Genomic DNA, 14,320 nt, shown 5'->3' with positions numbered 1-14,320 from the left:
CACCGGCGACAACCAAGTTCGAAGTTCCATTTCACCTGTCCGACAAAACAGTTGTAAGAAAAAAACCATACAACTTGAAGAGAGAAAAGAAGGCGTGGCTACAAGAAGAACTTCAAAAGATGTTAGATGCCAATGTATTTCGCCCATCGGTGTCTCCCTTTGCTTCACCTATCACCATTGCTCCAAACGAAGACGGCAGCTGGCGGCTATGTACGGATTACAGAGCAATAAATAACCAAACCCTGTTGATTCCTTTTCCAATGCCGAGGATAGACGACATCATCAATGAAACCGGAGGCTGTACCTGCTTTTCTCGGATAGACCTGCGTAAGGGCTTCTGGCAGGTGCCACTACAAGAAGACACCAAGCCATACACCGCATGTACGACTTCATTTGGCCTATATACAATACAATCGCCTTCCGTTTAGATAGAAAAGTTCACCTAGTTGGTTTCAAAAGATGATGAACACAGTTTTGAATCCCTATATTGAACTCTTCTGCAATGTTTACGTAGACGACATTATCATATACTCTAAAAGTGAAATGTTGCATGAAGAACACCTGGCTCATATCCTGGCAGCGTTATCTGATGCTAAGCTAAAAGTTAATTTCAAGAAAAGCGAGTTCTTCAAAACTAAGGTGACATTTCTTGGTAGAGTTTTGGACGGAACAACGAAGAACACGAAAGAAGAATCGGTAGCTCGCATCGAAAAACTAGCAAAGCCGTACGATGTGCACTCACTTCGTGTGTTTCTAGGCTTGGCAGGCCATTTCAGAGCGTTCATTCAAGATTATGCTCTGAAAAGTCGTTGCCTGACAAGATTGACGCAGAAGGATGTCCCCTTTTATTGTACAGATGAATGTGATGACGCTTACCGAGAACTGGTCCGAATCATTTCTTCTGATCCTATCTTGTGCTTACCAGACTTTGCGCTGCCCTTCGAATTGAACACCGATGCATCGCACTATGGAACGGGAGCAGTCTTGTATCAGAGAGACTCATCACGACCACCAAACCAACAGCTCTGTGTAGTTGGATACTACAGCTACACATTCAACAAAACGGAATTGAACTATACCACAACAGAAAAAGAAGCTCTCACCGTTTTAAAAGCCGTCCGCTACTTCCGTTCATATTTGGAAGGCGCAAAGTTCAAGCTATACACAGATCACGAAGCACTAACGTACATATTGAAGATGGCCGAACTGAAGGGAAAGATAGCCTGTTGGGTGGGTGAACTTCAGCAGTTTGATTTTGAAGTAGCTGATCGCCCGGGAGCTTCTATGAGGGATGCAGATGCAATGTCGCGATTAGCCATTATGCTTTCCGACAGTCTTGAAGAGGCAAATGTTGCAAAGATATGGGAAGGAACCGAGGTTTTGCAACGCACTAAAAATGGACGAGTTGCAGTTCCTACATCATTGGTTCCAAAAATATTGGAACTGTATCATGATAGCCCCGAATCAGGAGGTCATGATGGCATTTGGAGAACCTACATGAAATTGACAGAAAGGTTCTCATGGCCTCGTATGAAGCAAGAAACAAATAAATATGTACTATCATGTCATACATGCCGGATTAACAAAGTAAAATTTAAGCAACCAACGCAAAAAATGGTTATACCACAATATTCTACCACACCATTTGAGGCTATTCATCTAGACTTCGCAGAACTACGAAAAAAGTCTAAAGGAGTTAAGAAGACACAAGCTTTCCTGTTGTGTATCGATGAGTGCACCAGGATGATTGCCGCAAGACCTGGTAAAGAAGATGCCAACAGCGTACTTTCTTTTTTGAACCGGAAAATGTTTGACAACACAAAAGTAATTGTCTCCGACAATGGGCCTGCCTTCCGAAGCCGTCGGCTACAGGAATGGGCTGAAAAACGTAACATTAAGTTACGGTTCACTGCACCCTATCATCCCGCCGCAAATGGGCTAGCTGAAAGGGCTATCAGAGACATCAAACAATACATTAGCATGTATCCTTCCTCCCCTGGTGGTTGGAAACGCTCTCTGGAAGCGGCAGTAGCTCACCACAACCGCTCGCATACAACCGGCCTGGGATGCACTCCTCTATTTGCTGCAACTGGGAAACCACCTTATCCTCCTGCGGATTTCAGCCTTGGCATTGACAAGAACATAAAGCTCACAGAAGCAGCCAGAACTGAAGATAGTACATCAAGGTATTGTGAAAGAATAAAGAGAAACTTCGACAAGAGGCAAAATACAACGTTGCCAACACTCGACGTTGGTGACTTCGTGCTGGTAAAAAGAGGGCCAAGCCTGAACGCGTCCTATAACGGGCCATTTCGTGTGATGAAGACGGCAAGTCAACAAGGACACTTAAAGACCATATGGTACATTGGCCCCAATGACACCAGGGAATCCGCTGCTATTGTAAATATATTCAAGTATCATCCCAGGAAGGATGCAAACAATGCTGGGGGGAATGCAGCAATCCTATGGCGGCCTGCAAATAGAAGTTGAAACAAGACAAGGGGCAGGGGATGGGAAGAGAATAAAGAAGAAGTGTGATGTAGAACAAAATGGAGTCTGTGTTGCGCAGCTACTAAGTGCAGTTTTATTGCAATACATAACATTCCCGTGTGTTAGCCTGACAGTAGACTTACGAAACATAGAATGAAGTGCATATGTACCGGCTACAGCATGCCATACTTCAACACCCCTATAGCAAGGGTTATTATAATGCTCATTACACCCGCTAGTTGAAGGGGTAATATATTGCTGATCACACCCTTACACCCCATAGGTCAAAGGGTAATGAATTGTTCGAAACACGCTTGAGGGATAGGGTGTTATTGCAAATTAGAAGAACCATCATAAGGGCGTTATTCCCTATAAAAACCACCTTTTTCAGCGGTGCTAGGGGGTTAGTTATAGACACTAAAAAAAACCCTTAGGGGCGTAAATTATTTTACAGCGTGGTTTGTTTTCTGACACTGTGCACGCAATGAAATTACTTTACAACTAGTTGATTTAGTTTTGAAGTCATGCGTTTACACTCATACAAATTACATTGCTCAAGATAAACAACATATAAATTTCGGAAACGTGGTATTGCATGTTACCTCTTCCAGTTCTCCCCTTTCACGGAAGTGTCAGGACCCGCGTGAGGTCCCCTACGTGCGGCTGAGGTATACTGTTTTTCTATTCACGGGACCTACCTTGAACTGTGTGTACTGTGAATACAAATAAGCGCCAGTCATCGGACGCACACGACCTTATGACTTGGATCAGTGAAAGAAAGAGAAAGCTGCACTGTGCATGACTCACAAACGGATCGCTCATTTGCTTTGATCCCAGAGCCACGTACCACGCAACTTTACAGTTCTTAGCCTTGTTTTATCAGTGCACGATATGCACATTTAGCTTCTAAAGGAAGAATACATGTTACTGTCTATATATTGTGGAAAGCTATCTGATGCACTGCAACACAAGTCGCCGCATGGAGGTGCCTACGAAGATCGAAAAGAGTGAAGTGTCTTACCCGCAGCAGTGTAGCAACGCTGCGCTTAAGTGCTTGAACCGCTTGGAGAGGCCTTCTACGCACGAAAAGCAGCCCCCTTCAATCTTAAAAAAAATGGCACGTAGGACGTTTGCATGCACAGCAACTATTTCTGCTGTTTTGCCGCTGAAACCCTTCAGACGGACCAATATTGATGAACTGCACCAAATACACCCTTTCGGCTTCGCCTAAACACTACGATTCAACGCCAAAAGTGAAAAGTTGAGCACAGCACCAAGTGAAAGTGCCGCCGTCAACCTAGCCATCTATGTTTATTTGGACGGTATTGGCCAGCACGAGTAACGGATTCTGAAGATGCCAACAACTCTTGCGAATGAGTTTTCTTTTTTTCTCGAGTGACAGTTATCGTATCATGAATTCAATCGTCGTGTAGTTTTCGTAATATTACGCTGATTGTGCAGGCCACTAGATATAGTGCAGCGTGTTCAGAGGGGAGCGCGACAGAGGAGCCGTACTTCAAACACGCCTCATAAATTATGTGTTTCGGCTGGCGCAATAAGCGGTGTCACTACATTGCTTTAATGGCAATAACATTAATGTCTGTATTGATGAGTCAGCTAGGCTGAGCTTGATTTTTTTTAAATCCTTCAAAACTAGACATTATGTCACCCTTTTGTGTTAAAATATTTAGTGCTCTCCATGCCAGAGAAAACGTTTAAGATTATGTGATTTCTGTAGTGCACATGGGCATCATTGGCTTACTGCGTACTAAGGTATCCCATTGGATTAGACGTCATTGTGAAATTCACTGGCAGACTAAATCCAAATCTCGTGTCCGTTCTAAGTTAAACAACGTGAGATATGATTTAGGGTCTAATGAAAATTGCGACGTCTTCAGAACCGTGCGCATGCCGGATTTTAATAACTTACGAATGAAAGCTGTTTTTACTAATATATATTCAATTGAGAAATTTTAAAAACTAACTGCGTTATAACACGCTATATACGACCTAAGGATCTTTACCTGATAGAGCAATGTTGTACAAGATATGACAAGAGCATATGAAACTGTTATCTTCCAGCATAATATAATAATTTATGTTGAATTGTTTTGCACAATCAATATAACTACAAGTTTCAAAGATATTTTGAAGATTTGAAGATTGTGCTATTTCTGAGAGCCATTTACAAAAAGATCCTCAAAGAATGGATGAGTTCTTTAAATGCTTGTTAATTTTAGGTTTCCGAGAGAGGCAACTGACATTATTTTGGATCCACTGCCTACCAAGGAAGGCCGCTCGAAATGCAGATGGCTTAGGCAGGTCTGATGTTTCTCAGTGCGTATTGTCAATATGTAAAACTTATCATTTTTGTTATATTGTGTCTATAATGCCTGTGTCTATTTATTGATTAGGCGCATCATTTTCAGATCCTGGCAATCTTTTTTGAGCGGAGATTAGCGGCAGCAATAAATTCCTAGAGAAATACTTACACTTTTGGGCGGGTCGCGAAATATTTTAGGCATAAAGACATGCTTCTGCTAAAATAAACTTGTTTTAACCATCAATATTTCTTCCAGCCACTATCCTCATGGAGATTCTCAACGTCTTAGCGCTTCTAAGTCTGATGCTTCCATCCAGTAAGTGATTTTTCATGAACGGGTTTTAAAGCACTGCTCGCCTGGTACACTTCAGTCACCCAGGAGGTATTATTAAAGCGAAGCTCTCTTTGCCTCTTCCTTCGACTTTTCCATTGCTGCTGCTGCAGCTTCTGTCGCTGTCTTGCATGCCGCGATAGGAGGTGGTTCAGAGCGTGCACATTCATGGCAGGAGTGTGGCCGGAAAGAAAGGCGGCGCGAGAAACTCGTTTAAACATTACCATCGCGTCGCATGTGCAGAATGCCCTCTGGAGCTTCCTGGGAGTCGCCACAATACCCTCTTGACAGTTGTAATTATCCGTGATCTCCCGCAAAAGCATTGCAGAAACTGCAGCGCTTACCTTTCTACTAACGTGCAAGTCTAGAGGGGAGGTAAAAAGAATGGTAGATAGCAGGTAGGGAGGGGTCGCTCAGAATTAGTATAATCGACGCAGACATGAAACGAGCCTTGCGACTATTCACTCGCAGTTCCCATACAAGCCGGGAGGGCGGGAGAGGAAAAAGCTGGCGTGAGAACGCAAGAAAACGCTACTACTAGACACGATAGGCAGCGGTTGTGGGCGAATTGAAGGTGCGATATGGTACGTTTCTGCTATTTCTGAAAAATAAACAGCATGCAAATTTGTCAAGCAGACAACTCACCCAGGGCGTGCAGACGCAAAGCCCCAATAAAGCACCATAGGGTGTAGGCGACACGACGGAAACGGTCACATGTCAAAGCTATACTTGTGTGCCCGCCGCGGTAGCTATACGGCTATGGCGTTGCTAAAGGACACCCGTTTGATCCCGACCGTGCCACATTTTGACGGGAGCGAAATACAGAAACGGTCGTACACTTGGATTTAGGCGCACGCTAAAGAACCCCACGGTGTAAAAATTCTGCCGGAGTCGACCACTACGCCACGTCTCGTTATTCAGTTGTGGTTTCGGCCCGTACAGTCCCACAATTCCATTAAAGTAGAACACTTCTGTCACGATGCGATGTGTATTGTGAGGCAATGAGAATGATAACCTTCCGAGAGGTTATGAACAATGGCTCACAACAACGTACGCCTCAAGCGAACACGTGCTCCTGTGTGTTCTGTGCACTACGCAGACAAATAGGAGTTCTGCATGCTAGGTAACGTTTAACACAAACTCGCCACTCTCGTATTTGACTAAACGCTGAAGAAATTAAAAATTCGTGGTTAACATCACCGCTAATTATCGTTATTCAAAGCCAACCAGGCAGAAGGTTTCGCTTCGATCTATTTGCACATTCCGTGGGATACGAATAATTTTTGCTTTCGTGATTGTGCAGAGGTGGAACAGATGATTAGACGAAAATGGAACATATGCTATGTCGAAAAAGCTAAAGAGCTGAAAAAAAAAGCTGGAATGAAGGTGGTAAAAACAGTTTATACAGGGTGTTTCAGCGAACACTTAAAAAAATTCTTAAAGGTTGCCTGTGGCAGATAGCACAATTCTAGTTCATGAGCTGGTCTACTCGAAGAGGCGGACATTACTTGCACAAAAAATTGAAATGCATAATCTAATAAATAACAAAAATTGGCTAATTAAGTTTTATTAGGGTAATTAGTTACCTGATGGCCCATATTGCAATTTACAAATTGTAGCCGTGGAGTTCGCAAGGCGGATCCACTTGGAGCGCATTCTCGGGATGACACCAGTTTCGAGATATTAATTCCCCAACTTTGCGGAGAAATGCATTGGCGTTCCAGTTAGTTTCTTAGCAAAACGTCGCTTTATTAATTTAAGCACAAAATTAACTCGAACGCCAATGCATTTCTCCGCAAAGTTCGGGAATTAATATCTCGAAACAGGTGTCATCCCGAGAATTCGTTCCAAGTGGACCCGCCTTGCGAACTCCACGGCTACAATTTGTAAATTGCAACAAGGGCCATCAGGTAATTAAAAACTTAATTAACCAATTCTTGTTATTTATTCGATTATGCATTTCAATTTTTTGTGCAAGTAATGTCGCCTCTTCGAGTAGACCAGCTCATGAACTAGAATTGTGCTATTTGGCACAGGCAACCTTAAATAAATTTTGAAACTGTTTGCTAAAACACCCTGCATACAAACGTAGAAAGGTGCCGAATACAGAACGGAGACAAAACTGTTGCATGAGAACGAATACGAGTATACAGAATCCTTGTGATAAATTGTGCAGAACCAATGCACAAGTTATAATGACGTCAAGCCAAGCTGTCGTGTAGTGGGTAGTTAATTGGTATGCAACTAAATTCTATAGGCACCACTGCACCATTCACAAGGTATGACGAAATAAGGACAACAGGTTTTGCGGATATGCACTGTTAGACGTCGCCGCAGCAACGTCACGAAGAAGTAGGCCGTGTTTGACATACAGACAAGAATGGTGAGGAGAGGCGTATGTACAGAGAAGTAAGACACATTAAAGTTCACTTAAGGCTTGCAAGCCCTTTGTGTCGCAGTGCCACATCCCCATTCTGTGGGATGGCTAAGAATGGGCATGTAGCGGCTGCTCCTTGGTCAAGACAGCGGCATCGTCGAAGCAGCAGAGACGCGCTCGCGCTGGGTTTCGGCGGTGCTCTCGGTACCTGCTGACGCAGTCATAATAAATGTGGTTTTCAATTGGGCCTGACTTTCTTTCTCTACGCTCCGCTCCTTTCAAGGCCTCACAGGCACATCACCGGTGAAGCATACCTAGTGGCAAATTTCATGTGGCCTAAGAATGGGATAGGAATGTACTAAACTTAGGACAACGAATAAAGGTCGTCGAATATCATGCGTCAATCTAACATATGCGCGTGTGTATGCTTTAGAGTTAAATATGCGGTGGAATATTATGGGTGAAGGTTTTATGTTGGGATTTATTGTTCGATTAGAAAAGAATACAAATTCACTTACTGGTAGTGCCAGTGAGCGCAGTTATGTTCGGCAGGGAGAGCTGATTATACATATGCCGCAATGCTGGAATTTGCTCATAAATCTAAGATTCTCGCACAAGGCATGTGCAGAGGGATGCGAATGACAGCGTAGTGAATGAAGCGCATACACGGACTATCGTGTGGCAGCATCATAGGCATCCCGTCTCGATGAAAGCTATATAGACCAGATTGCTGTGGTACGGCGAAAGAGGTGAAGCTGAAAAAAATAATTATGGCAGAACTCATCTTACCATGACTGCCGACGCTAATGCGAATAGCAATCGATCAACGTAGCAACAGCCCATATTCCCGAAGTCACAATTAGCACGTGTAATGGTAATTATGAGACTTTAGTTGCTTCGGCTATATGCCAGATACTCCAATATCGTCCCACTGTGCTTTGGTACTCGCTTACCCAGGACGCCCATGAGCATAAGGTATGACGACGACTGCAAGATACTGAGGCAGTGACGATGAAATGGCGAAGAACGAATGATATCGATTGAACTACAAAGGCATAACGACGACAGCTTGACCATAATGAAATGTCCAATATTAAATCATCTACATGGTATTACGACAACGACACGGTGGTAATGAGATGATGACGATGGCTTGTTGACGATGGTATGAACACAGACGGATGAAGCGGCAATGACGACGATGGCATGACCAAGAGGGCATCACGACAACGGTGTTACAATGGCTGCATGCTAGCGTCAGTGTGCCTGAAGGTGAGTCAATGACTACGATGCCATGACAACGGCAGCTTAATCACGATTGATTGACGAATACATGATTAGCATAGAATAACGAGCAACGAGATCGACGAAAGTGGTATGATGACCGCAGCATGACGCCACTGGGATGACGCTACTGAGGTGATGCCGATAGTGGAATGAGAGATGACGACCGTGAAATGAGAGCGTGGCGACGAAGGCATGATGACAAACGGTATGATGACGATGGCCCGACGAGATTCAGATGCCGAAGTCACAACGGCGACGATGGAACAAAGACGAGGGCTTCCCCCGACGGTACGACAACGAGTGCGTGACGACGACGATGCAGTCACATCGATAGCACGACAACGGCATAAAGGCAATGGGATGACAACGAATGTATGATGACATTGGCGTGCCGACAACAGTATCACGAAACCTGTATAGCAACGATGGCGCGGCCACGACGGCATTACGACGACGGACTGGCAATGGAGGCATCGATTGCGACTGTCTGAGGATGACGGCATGACAAGGGCGCCATAATGACAATCAATTGACGACAGCATGATTACAATACAGTTATGACGAAAGATTCACGTCGAAGAAAGATGAAGATGAAGGGAGAAGGGACATTCCTGAAATAATGATAATGATAAAACGGCAGCCTGACAGCGACGGCATACCGGAGGCTGTGCGACGACGATGACGTGATGACGACTGCATAACGAGTGTAGGATGAAAAAGCTAGAATGACGATGCAACTACCACGACGGGATCACGTCCCCGAATACGTACCTAGTGACCCAAGCTGTTATAACTTTTAGCGCTGGGCTGGAGTAGAAGGCGCGACGACGACAGCATTGCGAGAGTCAGATCACCAAGTTGGAGTGACGACCATTCAATGACTAGGACGACGGCATCACTTTGGCGGTGTGATAATCAATGCAGGACGACTTTATGACGGCTATAGCGTGGAGACGATGGCTTGACGAGTGTCGGATGACAAAGCTGGAATAACGGTGGTGCAACGACCAAGCCGCAATGGTATGGGCCGCCACGAGCACATACCTAGTGGTCCATGCTATTGGACGACGTTGGATACTCGGGCGGGGTAAGATCCGTGACGACGACGGCAAGACGAGAGTAAGATCATGAAGCTGATCTGACGACAACGAAATGACCTCAATGGCATCTCGACCAGGAGCTCATACCCAGTTACCCGAGCACCTAGGAAACTTGGGCCACTGGGTCGGCGGAAGAGGATAGATATATTGACAGATAGGCTCAAAACGGCTCAAATAGGCAACGAATGCTATGCACATTAAATAAAATTGGTGGGTAGTTCGCAGGCATAGCAGCTATTACTATTGCGAATTTCATTTTATGACCACATCAGCCGTTTTGAGGCTATCTAGCTCTATCTATGTATATGTAGCCTCTTACACCTACCAAGTGACCCAAGTTGTGTACCTGCTTGGCCCACTTCGTATCTGCTCATGGTAATGATGTCATGGTTGTTCCATTGTCGTCATTCCAGCTTCGTGATACGACTCTAGTCGTGATGTCATCATGAAGTCTTCTACTCCGACCCAGTTGTCAATGCTGTGTAATAGCTTGGCCCACTACGTACGCGTTAGAGGTCGTGGTGCCATCGTGGTCACTGTTTCGTCGTCATTCTAACTTTGCCTTTGACTGGCGTCATGCCTTCGTCGTAATGGTGACGTTTTATCATTGTCATCACTTCAGGAACTCCAGCCCATTCTCGTCATTTAGTTGTAATTGTACGGGCCTTATCATGCCGTCATCGTTAGACAGTCGCTATTATGCCTCCATTTTCAGACCGTCGTCATATTGTCACGTAGTAGTGACGCTGAAGTAAACAGTCGTAAAACTGTGTATGACGAAACTAATTCTTTATTGGGCGAACCTGTGCCCACAAAAGCAAGCTACACTCGAAGCACAACGAAAGCGGCGAACACAGTCGGCGGTCGTCGAAATCTGATCCGCGGTGAACCGTGTCGGCTTTTATACCTGAGTCATCCAAGGTTCCAGATTAATCCCTGATGCCCGCGGATCTTCCAGAAAGTTCTAGGCAATTCGCGTCGGTCATACAATCAGATAACATAAGCGTCGGTGAAAACAGGCAACGGAATGAAGCATCGATAACGTTCTAGAAGCTTCCGATACAGGCGCGTCCTGCGCCGAGCGATAACGTTTAACATTTGTTAGCCGGTGGAAAGCGGTCACCGGTGAAAGATAAACATGTATACGTGTCAATACCCTCCCCTTAAAAAGCATCGTCCCGATGCTACAAACACGAAAGCGGAAACAAAACCACGCGTACAGAAAGGGACAAAAATAACAAAGGAACAAAGGACCTAAGTTCGTCAGCGGGCGTAGAAAGGGTTAAGACGCACCACGTGGATGACTTCAGGTCGTGCGCGGCGCCGCTGTGATTGCGAAATACCGTCTGGCACGACCTCATAGTCCAGTGCGCCAATGCGTCGGATGATCTTATATGGTCCGAAATAGCGACGTAAGAGTTTCTCGCTAAGTCCTCGTCGGCGTATCGGAGTCCAGACCCAAACACGGTCTCCGGGCTGGTACTCGACGTAGCGTCGTCGAAGATTGTAGTGTCGGCTGTCGGTTCTCTGCTGGTTCTTGATGCGCAGGCGGGCGAGCTGTCGACTTTCTTCGGCACGCTGCAAATAGGTGGCAACGTCGAGATTTTCTTCGTCGGAGACATCCGGTAGCATGGCGTCAAGCGTCGTTGCCGGTTTCCTTCCGTAGACCAGGTTGAACGGCGCCATGTGCATCGTTTCTTGCATGGCCGTGTTGTATGCGAAGGTCACGTACGGAAGGATGGCATCCCACGTCTTTGTTCGACGTCGACGTACATTGCCAGCATGTCGGCGATGGTCTTATTTAGGCGCTCGGTGAGGCCGTTCGTCTGCGGGTGGTAGGCAGTGGTCCGGCGATGGCTTGTCTGGCTGTAGCGCAGGATGGCTTGAGTAAGTTCAGCCGTGAAGGCCGTACATCTGTCGGTGATGAGGACTTCTGGGGCACCGTGACGCAGCACTGCCTTTGGGCAAGGCTTTTGTTTCGGCGTAGCGGGTGAGGTAGTCCGTAGCTACGACGATCCATTTATTCCCAGATGTCGACGTCGGAAAAGGCCGCAGTAAGTCTATCCCGAGCTGCTGGAATGGTCGGCGAGGTGGCTCGATCGGCTGTAGAACTCCGGCTGGCCTTGTCGGCGGTGTTTTGCGTCGCTAAAAGTCGCTAAAAGTAATGGGCGACGTCGGCAGAGAGGCGAGGCCAGTTGTATTATTCTTGTATCCTCGCGAGCGTGCGGGAAAAACCGAGGTGTCCAGCCGTTGGGTCGTCATGGAGAGCTTGCAGAACCTCTGGACGCAATGCTGAGGGTACCACGAGGAGGTAGTTGGCTCGGAGAGGCGAGAAGTTCTTCTTTAGGAGAATGTCGTTTTGCAAGAAAAACGACGCCAATCCTCGCCTGAACACCTTGGGCACAATGACGGTCTCGCCTTCCAGGCAGTCTACAAGGCTCCTTAGTTCCGGGTCGGCTCGCTGTTGTTCGGCGAATTCGTCGGCACTGATAGGTGCCAGGAAAGTGTCGTCATCCTGGTCGTCCTGTGGCGGCGGTTCGACGGGGGCGCGAGACAAGCAGTCGGCGTCAGAGTGCTTTCGCCCGGACTTGTAAACAACGGTGATGTCGAATGCTTGAAGTCTCAGACTCCATCGTGCGAGGCAACCTCAAGGATCCTTCAAGTTAGCTAGCCAACACAAGGCGTGGTGGTCGCTCACAACTTTAAAGGGCCTGCCATAGAGGCAGGGGCGAAACTTTGATGTGGCCCAGATGATGGCGAGGCACTCCTTTTCTGCTGTGGAATAATTTGCTTCCGCCTTCGATAGCGACCGGCTAGCGTTACTTACAACCCTTTCTAGTCCGTCAGTCCTCTGCACAAGCACGGAGCCGAGTCCTACGCTGCTTGCGTCGGTGTGGACTTCGGTATCGGCGTTTTCGTCGAAATGCGCAAGTATTGGCGGCGATTGCAGGCGTCGCTTCAGTTCTTCAAATGCTTCGACTTGCGGCGTCTCCCACTTAAACTTGACGTCGGCCTTCGTGAGATACGTCAGTGGCTGAGCGATCCGTGAAAAATTCTTGACGAAGCGCCTGTAATAGGCGCACAGTCCAAGAAATCTACGCACTGCCTTCTTGTCAGTGGCCGGAGGAAAGTTGGAGATGGCCGCAGTTTTCTGAGGGTCGGGGCGCACTCCTGACTTGTTAATGACGTGGCCCAAAAACAAGAGCTCCTCATATGCGAAGCGGCACTTTTCTGGCTTTAACGTGAGTACGGAGGTTTTGATTGCTTGAAGAACTGTTTCAAGGCGCCGCAGGTGTTCTTCGAAGCTTGAGGCAAACACGACGACGTCGTCCAAATAGACGAGGCAAGTCTGCCACTTCAAGCCTGCCAGTACTGTATCCATGACGCGTTGGAAAGTCGCAGGTGCCGAGCAAAGACCAAACGGCATGACCTTGAACTCGAACAGTCCGTCTGGTGTTATAAAGGCAGTCTTCTCCCGGTCCCTCTCGTCGACTTCGATTTGCCAGTAGCCAGCTTTGAGGTCCATCGACGAAAAATACTTTGCCTTGTAGAGTCGATCCAAGGCGTCGTCAATCCGTGGGAGGAGGTATACGTCTTTCTTCGTGATCTTGTTGAGGCGACGATAATCGACGCAGAAACGTAGGGTTCCATCCTTCTTCACTAACACCACGGGGGACGCCCACGGACTCTTGGACGGCTGGATGATGTCGTCGCGTAGCATTTCGTCGACTTGTTGCCTTATGGCCTCGCGTTCGCGCGCCGAAACTCGGTAAGGGCTCTGACGGAGTGGGCGGACATTTTCGCCGGTTACGATGCGGTGCTTGGCGACAGGGGTTTGCCGAACTTTTGACGACGACAAGAAGCAGTCCTTGTATTGCAGGAGCAGAGCTTTTAGTTGCTCTTTCTTATGCCTGGGAAGGTTCTGATTGACGTCGAAAGTTGGTTCAGGTACTATAGTCGTCGTTGCAGGTGCACTGGATTTCCGTGAAGGCGAAAACACTGCTCGCTTGTACTATTTCGTCGATGTAGGCGACCGTGGTGCCTTTGTTAATGTGCTTGTATTCGGGGCTGAAGTTCGTGAGCATCACCATTGCTTTCCCTGCACGTAGCTCAGCTATGCCACTAGCGACGCAAATTTCACGGTCGAGCAGTAAGTGATTATCGCCCTCGATGACACCCTCCATGTCTGCAGGCACTTCGGTACCGACGGAAATCATTACGCTGGAGCGAGGCGGAATGGTGACTTGTTCTTCAAGCACATTCAAGGCATGGTACCTTATGCTTGTATCCGGTGGTATCGCGTTGTGCGTTGAAAGTGTTACCGACTTGGACCTTAAGTCAATGACTGCACCGTGTTGATTTAGAAAGTCCATGCCTAGGATGACATTCCTGGAGCAGTTCTGCAGGATTAC

This window comes from Dermacentor silvarum, chromosome 4, assembly GCF_013339745.2.
Source record: "Dermacentor silvarum isolate Dsil-2018 chromosome 4, BIME_Dsil_1.4, whole genome shotgun sequence".
NCBI classification, from domain to species: Eukaryota; Metazoa; Arthropoda; class Arachnida; order Ixodida; family Ixodidae; genus Dermacentor; species Dermacentor silvarum.
This window is presented reverse-complemented; position numbering follows the sequence as displayed.